Source organism: Schistocerca americana, unplaced genomic scaffold, assembly GCF_021461395.2.
Source record: "Schistocerca americana isolate TAMUIC-IGC-003095 unplaced genomic scaffold, iqSchAmer2.1 HiC_scaffold_227, whole genome shotgun sequence".
Lineage (NCBI taxonomy): Eukaryota > Metazoa > Arthropoda > Insecta > Orthoptera > Acrididae > Schistocerca > Schistocerca americana.
Window position 1 is genome coordinate 256,090 of NW_025725936.1, and position 9,074 is coordinate 265,163.

Below are 9,074 nucleotides of genomic sequence, written 5' to 3' on the forward strand. Positions count from 1 at the left end.
AACGAGGATATTTTGTTGTAGGCAGTTAGGAAAAATGTGAAAGGAAGAGCTTATTTATTGAGACTGAAGTTTTGGGATGAATTGACAAAATAAATCAAATCATCATGAGGAAAAGAAGTAGTTTATTTCCAATAGAATTGTGGAAATTAATATTCGTGCGAGTTATTTCTGCATATGGTGCTGTTATTACTCGTATTATTGAAAGAGCGACAGATATCGTAGCAAATAGTCTGCATTTATTAGTGAAGATGTTATCATTACTACGGTGGTGAACAGCAACAGGCCTGGAATTGTCAGTAGCCGTTGTACGTCAGTGAGGTTGTTGGTTTGTAAGAGCTCATCCACCTTCTTGCGTCGTGGTTTAGCCCCTAGATGGACGAAGCCCTGGACGCTAGAGAGGAGGACAAGAAAAAGAACTTGGTTATTACTTTGTTTGTATCATATCTCGAGCCATCATCACGTTCCACAATTAACTTCTTATATCAACGAATGTAGCATAAGAATTGCAGAGAATACACAAGGACCTGTATGTTACGTTTGCAGGAAGTGTCTCCTTAGCTATTTTGTTGCTGTGCACGTCTATAGCAGAGAGATAGGAACAGCAACAGACCGTCTGTACACTCATCGTGCACAAATGTCAATCAGTATTTTATAAATGGGGTTGTTTGCTACGTTCTCACCCATCGTTGTTGGCAAAGTGTATGAATACTGCATAGCTTTCAATTGCGAAAGGCGGCATATATCAGTAAACGTTTTTGACCAAGGCATAGTCTTTTAATATCTCTTCTTAGTTTGACACAACAGAAAGTCTATGTGTCGAGGAGGCATCACAGAAAAACTATTACGGTTCAAGTAAGTGTTGTATTATCGTCGTGGGTGAAGAGTTAACAATTAACAATTTCAAACTGACAATAGGCAAAGATTCATGATTTACATTGTGGAAACGTCAAGAATTATGCCGCGATGGACATGGTACCGTTCCAGTGGTGTCGGATTTTAATTTATTATGATGTTCAAAAGCTTATTGTGTGATTTCTTTTCCTGTTTACCGTCTCTGAAGCTTATCTTATTGAGGAGTTGAATGACTGCGAGGTTGTTTTTATACCAAGCAGTGGATTTTAATAAATATAGCGAAACCAAACACACACAGACACACACACACCCACACACCCACACACACACACACACACACATATATATATATATATATATATATATATATATATATATATATATATATATATAAAACCAACTCAGTACTACCACTACTACCACTCTCCTTGGTTGAGTTCTGTAGTGGCAGCGGAGTGTGGTTGAGAACACTATGTGCCTTATATTTTATAATAGCTTTACATTCTATTAATTCTATGTTTAAGATGCGTGGCCGGCGTTCTATTTGAAGTGGTCTGTTTCACCGTGTCTGCCTCAGAGCTGTTACGTTTAATGCTTCGAGAAAAGTGAAACTGAGTTCAGAATTAAAAATAAGTAGGAATGTTACTATGTCGGAAGTTTAAATGAAGTGTTGTATCAACCGGCATGCTGCCGACGTCGGGCGGGGAATGTATGACTACAGCCGTGTCTGTTACTGAAATGACGTTTGTAGACAAGTTGACATTACTTTCATTCTTCGAAGAACTGGAACCGTCCTCCCTACAACTAAATTCCTCCGGCACCAACGGGGAAGGTGTACTTTACACCCATCTCTCGTCAGTACTATAATCTAGTCATGTACTTCATATTTAAAAATTTTGAAAAAAATGTATACTGGTTCCCAAGAATGCTTGTGCCATATTCTACAGTACTTTTAAACTTTTATCATTTAAAGTTAATTCAGAAATTTAAGTTGTAGTGATAAATGTAGTTGTAGTAGTATACTAGTAGTCCATACGACTTGCTACAACGACAGTCATATTAAATATTTTCAACTTCTGAACGCTAGTTACACGTCATCTATTTAAAATGTAGGCTGTTAGTAAAAGTCCACAACAGCTAAGATTATCTGTACTTTATTTAACTTTTTGCTTTCGTGGTGCTGTTGATGAACAAGATAGAATCGAGTTTAATAAGCTGTAGGTAGAGACATTATTGGGTAAGGGCGGTAATGAGAATAGAATTAGTGCCGAAATGTTTCGGGTGAGTGAGTACCAACCATGTTAAGTGAGTTTGCCAGCTGGTACGTAAGGGAAAATGTGCAATGTCTTAGTGACTAGCTGCACGGAACGGAAACTGTTTTAATTATTATGTCTGACATGTGCAGTAGGACAGCAGGATTTACTGCTACTGTTCCCTTCATTTGCGTTATATGCGAAAAAAAACTGTGTATGCTTTAACTCACGCAGTTAAATTTCCTTAGTCAGCGAGAATTGTTACCGGAATAGCGATTCAACTTGAAAAATTCCGTCATTGGTTTCAGATGTGGGTACATGTAAGATGGAAAATTCGGACGAGATGTTATTACTAAGCGACTCCGATTAAATACCACTATTTAACTTCAAATTCCGCGTGAGAGGGGGAAGTCATTTAGCAGTATTGCAAACTTTGGGCTGTTATTTGACAAAACATTCGAGCCAGAGGGTAGCTTTACAAAGCACAAACATGTAAATTTTGTGAGCTTACGATACCATTGGTAATTCCGTTGGGGGCAAGGAAGACGTCGAGATCGATCACTTGTCAATCGAGAAGGCCATATACTTACTGGATTTCTTTCCTGACGTTCCCACTGATGACTTGGGAGCGACGAAACTGATGTCAGTTATAACGTGAAGAAAAGGTAACAGTCATACCGACTCTTACCCTCACGGATGACACAACCTTAGCCAATATCGGTTAGTTGATACGTGAAGGAATAATTAGACTTTGTGTCATCATTATATTGACTAATATTTTTAGTTCTGAAAAGATGAGGCGGGGTTTGGCCAGCAGCTGATTAAAGAGAAATGAATTACAAAGTAATCCTCCAGTCTATTTCACTACGAGACTTCCATTCATGTTTTCGTGCTACGATAAGTCAGAGATATTAATTACACTGGACCTAAACCAGGCTTATATCAGATACCGTTTGCAGAAGCGTCTAAGACAATCACAGCCTTCACAATGCACTAAAACTTATATGAATCTAACTGAGTTTGTTTCAGGCCTTCAACAGGAGCTGCGGTGTTGTTACGTCTCCTGGGCAACATTTTTTGACACAGCTAGGTGTTGTGCCTGCATTTACCTTAATGAAATGAAGTCAGAGTTACACAGATACGGTTCCAGGATTCCTTTATAAATAGCCTGATAAACGATCTTAGTGATACACTTTATACATAACATATTATAACATAATTTTTTTTTCGAGTCATTCCTGTCGCGATTTGCATATTTTTCAGCATCGATCAAGATCGATTCAAGAGAGTTTCACGTGCACATTTCAAACATCGCTGTAATCATTTTCGTGACTACTAGATTTTTAAAAAAGAAGACACTATAGCCAATTTATGAAGCACATGCAGCGATAGACCACTTCTGCGAGAAATGTTTCTCATGTTTCACTTCAGCATATGCACTTACTGAGTCGTTTAAACAAAATAAGTCTTGAGAATTATTTCACAGTAAACGTTCAGCCTCTTATTCGTTTACACAGCATCACTTCTAGTCATTTCTTTCCCTATTGCACTCGCAAATAGGGCGAGGACAAAACTACTGTCTACAAGCCTCCACACGAGACCCAGCTTCTGTTGTCTCGTGGTCCTTGCACGAAACGTACGATGGCGGCAATAGAATAGTTCTGCTGTCAGCCTTAAAACCGAGTTCTCTAAATTTCTGGGATGGTGCCTCGAGGGAAGTGCGCCGTCTGCCCTCCGAGGTTCTCATTTGAGTCCACAAAGTATATTTCCCTGCTGATCGAACCATCCGGTAACAAATTTAACAGCACGAATCTGAATTATTGCGATGTTTTCCTTTAACCCGACCTGGTGAGTATCCCAAGCACATGAGCAGTACACAAGAAAGGGTCGCACCAGCGTTCTATATGCCGCCTCCGTTATAAATGAGCTACATTTACCCAAAATCCTTCCAATAAACCGAAGTCGATCATTCGCCTTTCCTGCTAAAACCCTGACCTCATCGTTCCATTTCATATTGATTTGTAAATTTTCGCCTAGATGTTGAATCGATGAGTGTGTTATGCACCACACGACTAACTCTGTATTCTAAAGTTACAGTAATTGTTTTTTTCCTACTCGATCACATTATCTTATATCTTTCTAAATTTAAAGCACGTTGCAACTAATCACACAAACTAGAAATTCTGTTAACGTCATCTTGCGTCGTCCTACAGCCAGTCAACGTCGACACCTTGCCGTACATCACAGAATCATCAGCAGAAAGACGTAAATCTCTGTAGCCTGTCCGATCACTTACGTATATAGAGGATAAAAGCTGTGAAATCATGCTCCCCAGAGACATTCCTGACAATGCACTTGTCTCTGGTAAACGCTTGCCGACAAGGAAAACGTACTGGGTTGTATTACTCAAATAGTATTGGCTCAAATGGCTCTGAGCCTATGGGACTAAACATCTGATGTCATCAGTCCCCTAGAACTTAGAACCAGTTAAACCTAACTAACCTAAGGACATTACACACATCCATGCCCGAGGGAGGATTCGAACCTGCGACCGTGGCGGTCACGCGGTTCCAGACTGTAGCGCCTAGAACCGCTCGGCCACCTATGGCCGGCCACGCAGCTTATGGGAACATTAATCACATCGACCGTGGATCTCTGGAGGGTAGTGCTCATAAACGCTGTAACATCAAATAATCAGTGAACCAACAACTGAGCAAAGATCCAGAAACTTATTAATAAGTTCATGGCTCATATACGAATAATACAAAACTTTCAGTTATGTCAAATATTCATCCACAGGTATGATGCTAGCTGGTGCTACGAAGGATACAGAAAATTGCTCAACCGGGGAAAGCAATAAGTCTGCAATGCAAAAATATGGCATACCTTAGGTGGCACTGTACGAGAGCTTAGATTTCGAGGAAGAATTTCCGAAATTAGAAAAGCTGTAATGAGAATCCCTTCTGAAGCAATAGGTATCGACACTATCAGGCGTACCATTTTCCAAAATATACCACACGGCATCGTGCGAGCCTTGGCTAGCCTTCACTGGCGGAAAAAGTCGCAACACCAAGAAATAGTTGTGAGACATCAGAGCTACTCTAAATACACGCTGTAGCAGCCGTGAGCACTAGTTACTTTTGATAGTGGACACGGTGTGCTGCTGTTAGTCAAGAACACGTTTATGGTGACTAGGTTTGAACGAGGTCGTGTAATATAGTACTAGAAGCTGGATGCTCCGTCTCCGATACTGTAGAAAGACTTGGCAGGAACGTAGCCACTCTGCGCTACTGCTGAAATCGGTCGTCACGAGATTAAACAGTCGCAAGAAGATCGGTCTCCGGATGGCTACGTGGCACTACGAAGACCATACGTTCGGCGTGTAGTTCTGGGGCATATTTCAGCAGCGGTTGACATCATAGCGCCATAGGAAGCTGTTATAAATCTGTTACTTCAAGGACAGCTCTGAGCCAGACGCCTTGTAGCGTGCATTCCGCTGTGCCCAAACCATTGGACAGCGCGGTGGCAGTCTGTCGTGTTTTCTGGTGAAAGCAGGCTCTGTCTCTTTGCCAGTGACGGCTGTGTGTTGGTTACTGGGACATCATTTGAGGGCCTGCGGCCAACCTGTCTACTTTCTAGACGCAATGGACCTATACGTAGAGTTATGGTCTGCGATGCGATTTCATATATCAGATGGAGTACTCTTATGGCTATCCAACGCACTCTGACAGCAAATCTGTACGTCAACCTGTAGATTGAACCTATTGTGATGCCATTCATGAACAGCGTTCCAGGGTGTATTTCCCACATACAGTTGTTTTCACTCAACATGCTCTACAAAGTGTCGACATGTTGCCCCAGCCTGCTCTATCATCACATCTGTCTCCAATCGAACCCATATGGAGCATCATCACACAACAGCTCCACCGTCCTCCACATTAATTATTCTTGGTGTTGTGACATATTTTCCGTCAGGGAATTTAAATTTGCCTTCGAGTTTGGGACACAACGCCTTCAATGAGTAAGAAGTAAAGTTCAGACTACTCCTAAAAAAAACCACATGCACTTAGTGTTAAACTAATTACCTTAAAATACGACAACCATCGATTATACTCTTCGCTAACGTTGCTATCCAGGGGTATCGGCTTGCTATTTGCTGTGGTCGCTGAGGCGGGAAGTGGCGCTTGTAGACTTTGACTGGGCAGGTCCCTCCAATCGCGTCCTGTGCAGGAAAGTTGAGTTAGTTACTGCTGAGTATTTTCCTGGAAGTAAAAGTGTTTACAATCGCTTCTTTCAGCTACCCGATGACGTGGTAATCCACTTACGGATGCTGAAAGCAGGAGCTACAATCAGCTACATTCCACCAGCTCTACTTTAGTGTTCGTTTCTGGTGCAGGCAACAACACGCCGAAATCTACATCTTTTGCTGTGAGTTTTGTGCGCGTCGGTGCGTTTCCGTCAATTAAGGAAAGTGCGTTCTGATTAGCTTACGATGTTAGTGCAATGAGGTGTAATTTGTGGTTCGGGACGTTTACCTTTCTTTTCTGCATGCAAATTGCCCGGAGTATAAGTTATCATTAGTTTGTCTGTCTGGTGTTTTTTACTATCAATTGTGCATTGAGATCTCTGGATTTGCGGAATTAGCCTGATAGCTTGTACTGATAGCCTATATCAGGGATTGCACGATTAGTTGAGAGAGTGTACTGACGGGGAATCAATTACGCACATCTCTCTGTGGTTCTGTTTAAACGGTTAAGGAACCGGGACTAAGCAAGGATGTACTATTTTTTGGAAATTTGTGGTAAGTTCCTATATGACCAAATTGCTGACGTTATCGGTTCCTAGGCTTACACACTACTGAATATAATTTAAAATAAGTTACGGTAAGGACTACACTTACACCCATTCCCAAGGGAGGACGCGAACCTCCGACGGAGAGAGTCGCGCGAACCTCACTCGATCAAGTTTGTATCTGTTTGGATTCACCGAGAACTCGAGTTAATGATATCCATGTCCGAGCGAGCACTGAGTTTCACTGTATGTGTTTTATGAAGTTTTCTAAACGCCGTTAAGTGTGTGCGTATTTAAGTGTTACCTTTTGTTGGGAAGTCTACGATAAGAACTGCATTGTGTTTTCGCATTGCACGTTATTTACTGTCAAATACTGAAGTGTGGCAATAAGGAAAAACGTATGTTGGTCACTGCGGTTCAGCTGGATAAGGCAAGGTTAGTGCCGTCTTTGGGTAAATGGGTTTTTGTACGAAAATTGTAAGTGATATCTTACGACAAACGGCCTTACTTGTAAGAGGCGGATACGTTAAGAGTTAGTTTGGTTGTAGTTCGGTGAGTTTCCACTAGTGTATCTACTAATTCATAGCAACGATTACGACAAACCGGGCTCAGGTAATACCTGTTAAGTGTGCAACTTATTCGGCTATTGATGGTGTTAATTGTTACCTGTGATAACCATTTAACCCATGTTATAATCAATACCACGAGGCAGCTGTGTTTGTTCGAAACAGCTTAGACCGATTTGCGGACACTAATAATTACTCAATTAATTTAAAAAAATATTTCTTTTAGTACATTTTTCAGACATATGTAGTGCTAATATACAAACCAGACTGCAGTTGGTCTTCTGCAACCGGAGGCCCTCCTGCCAGCCCTAGGCACTCCTTGGGACATACCACCTGTGCAGAGATGGCTCCTGCGCAAAGGAATTGTTTTGTAGTTTTAATATGTTTCATACAACGCAATTGCACCAGTACATTCATCATTCACAACAGAAAATTGAACTTATTTAGATGAGAGACCTAAACAGTTACTAAATGTTCACTTTACACATCAAAAGTCTCACAGTACTGTATCTCGATGCTTTTCCTGTATTTACTATGGTCAACTGACCTCTGAGTTGTGAGAAAACAGTTCCAGAATCTGTAATAATTTACCAAACTGTCATCCATTCAATGGGAATTACATTCACTTCTGTGTCTATAAGAGTAATTTAACTTAATTCGAGGCGTGAACAGAAACTTACTAGGAGAAACTCTCTCCATAATATAGCTAAGAAGATTGTGTAGTCGCAACATTTTGAGATTGTTGCTGCTACACCCCACGCATCTCACTGCATGCAATAAACACTTACAGATGTAGAATGAGAATTTCACTCTGCAGCGGAGTGGGTGCTGATATGAAACTTCCTGACAGATTAAAACTGTGTGCCAGACCGAGACACGAAATCGGGACCTTTGCCTTTCGCGGGCAAGTGCTCGACCAGCTGAGCTATCCAAGCACTGCTCATGCCCCGTCCTCACAGCTTTACTTCTGCCAGTACCTCGTCTCCTACTTTCCAAACTTTACAGAAGCTCTCCTGCGAACCTTGCAGAGTGAAAATCTCATTCTGGAAACATCCCCCAGGCTGTGGCTAATCCATGTCTCCGCAATGTCCTTTCTTTCAGGAGTGCTAGTTCTGCAAGGTTCGCAAAAGAGCTTTCGTAAAGTTTAGAAAGTAGGAGACGAGGTACTGGCAGAAGTAAATCCGTGAGGACGGGGCGTGAGTCGTGGTTGGGTAACTCAGATGGTAGAGCACTTGCCCGAGAAAGGCAGAGGTCCCGATCGAGTCTCGGTCAGGCACACAGATTTAATCTGCCAGGAAGTTTGTTACAGAGGTAGCTGCAGCGAAAGTTTGACAGTGTAAAAGATATGGTAATATTTAAGCAACAGAACTCTGAGGGCATAATTTAATATCCATTGTCTACTCCACACAGCACAAATTTAGTCACACAACTTGGAGGAACGTTAGATATATCGATCGTGACAGTCCAAAGCGGACTGCCTACAGCATGGTTCACAAAGATATGGAAATATTTTAATATGTTACTCTGCAAGTACAAGTAAAGAAAAAAGTTCAAATGAAGATAGGTCCGCAAATGTTTATTTACGGCTAATAATAGCTGTTCCGTATAATTT

The 9,074-nt window shown here is 41.4% G+C and overlaps 1 long non-coding RNA gene across 1 annotated transcript; it reads right to left on the reverse strand.

Moving 5' to 3' along the window:
• Positions 1-105: 105 nt before the first annotated feature.
• LOC124575174 lies at positions 106-7,813 on the reverse strand. The gene is made up of 3 exons (XR_006972310.1): positions 7,726-7,813; positions 6,191-6,327; positions 106-391 (listed from the first exon to the last, which is right to left on the reverse strand). It is a non-coding gene; the product is annotated as an uncharacterized LOC124575174 (long non-coding RNA).
• Positions 7,814-9,074: the final 1,261 nt, after the last annotated feature.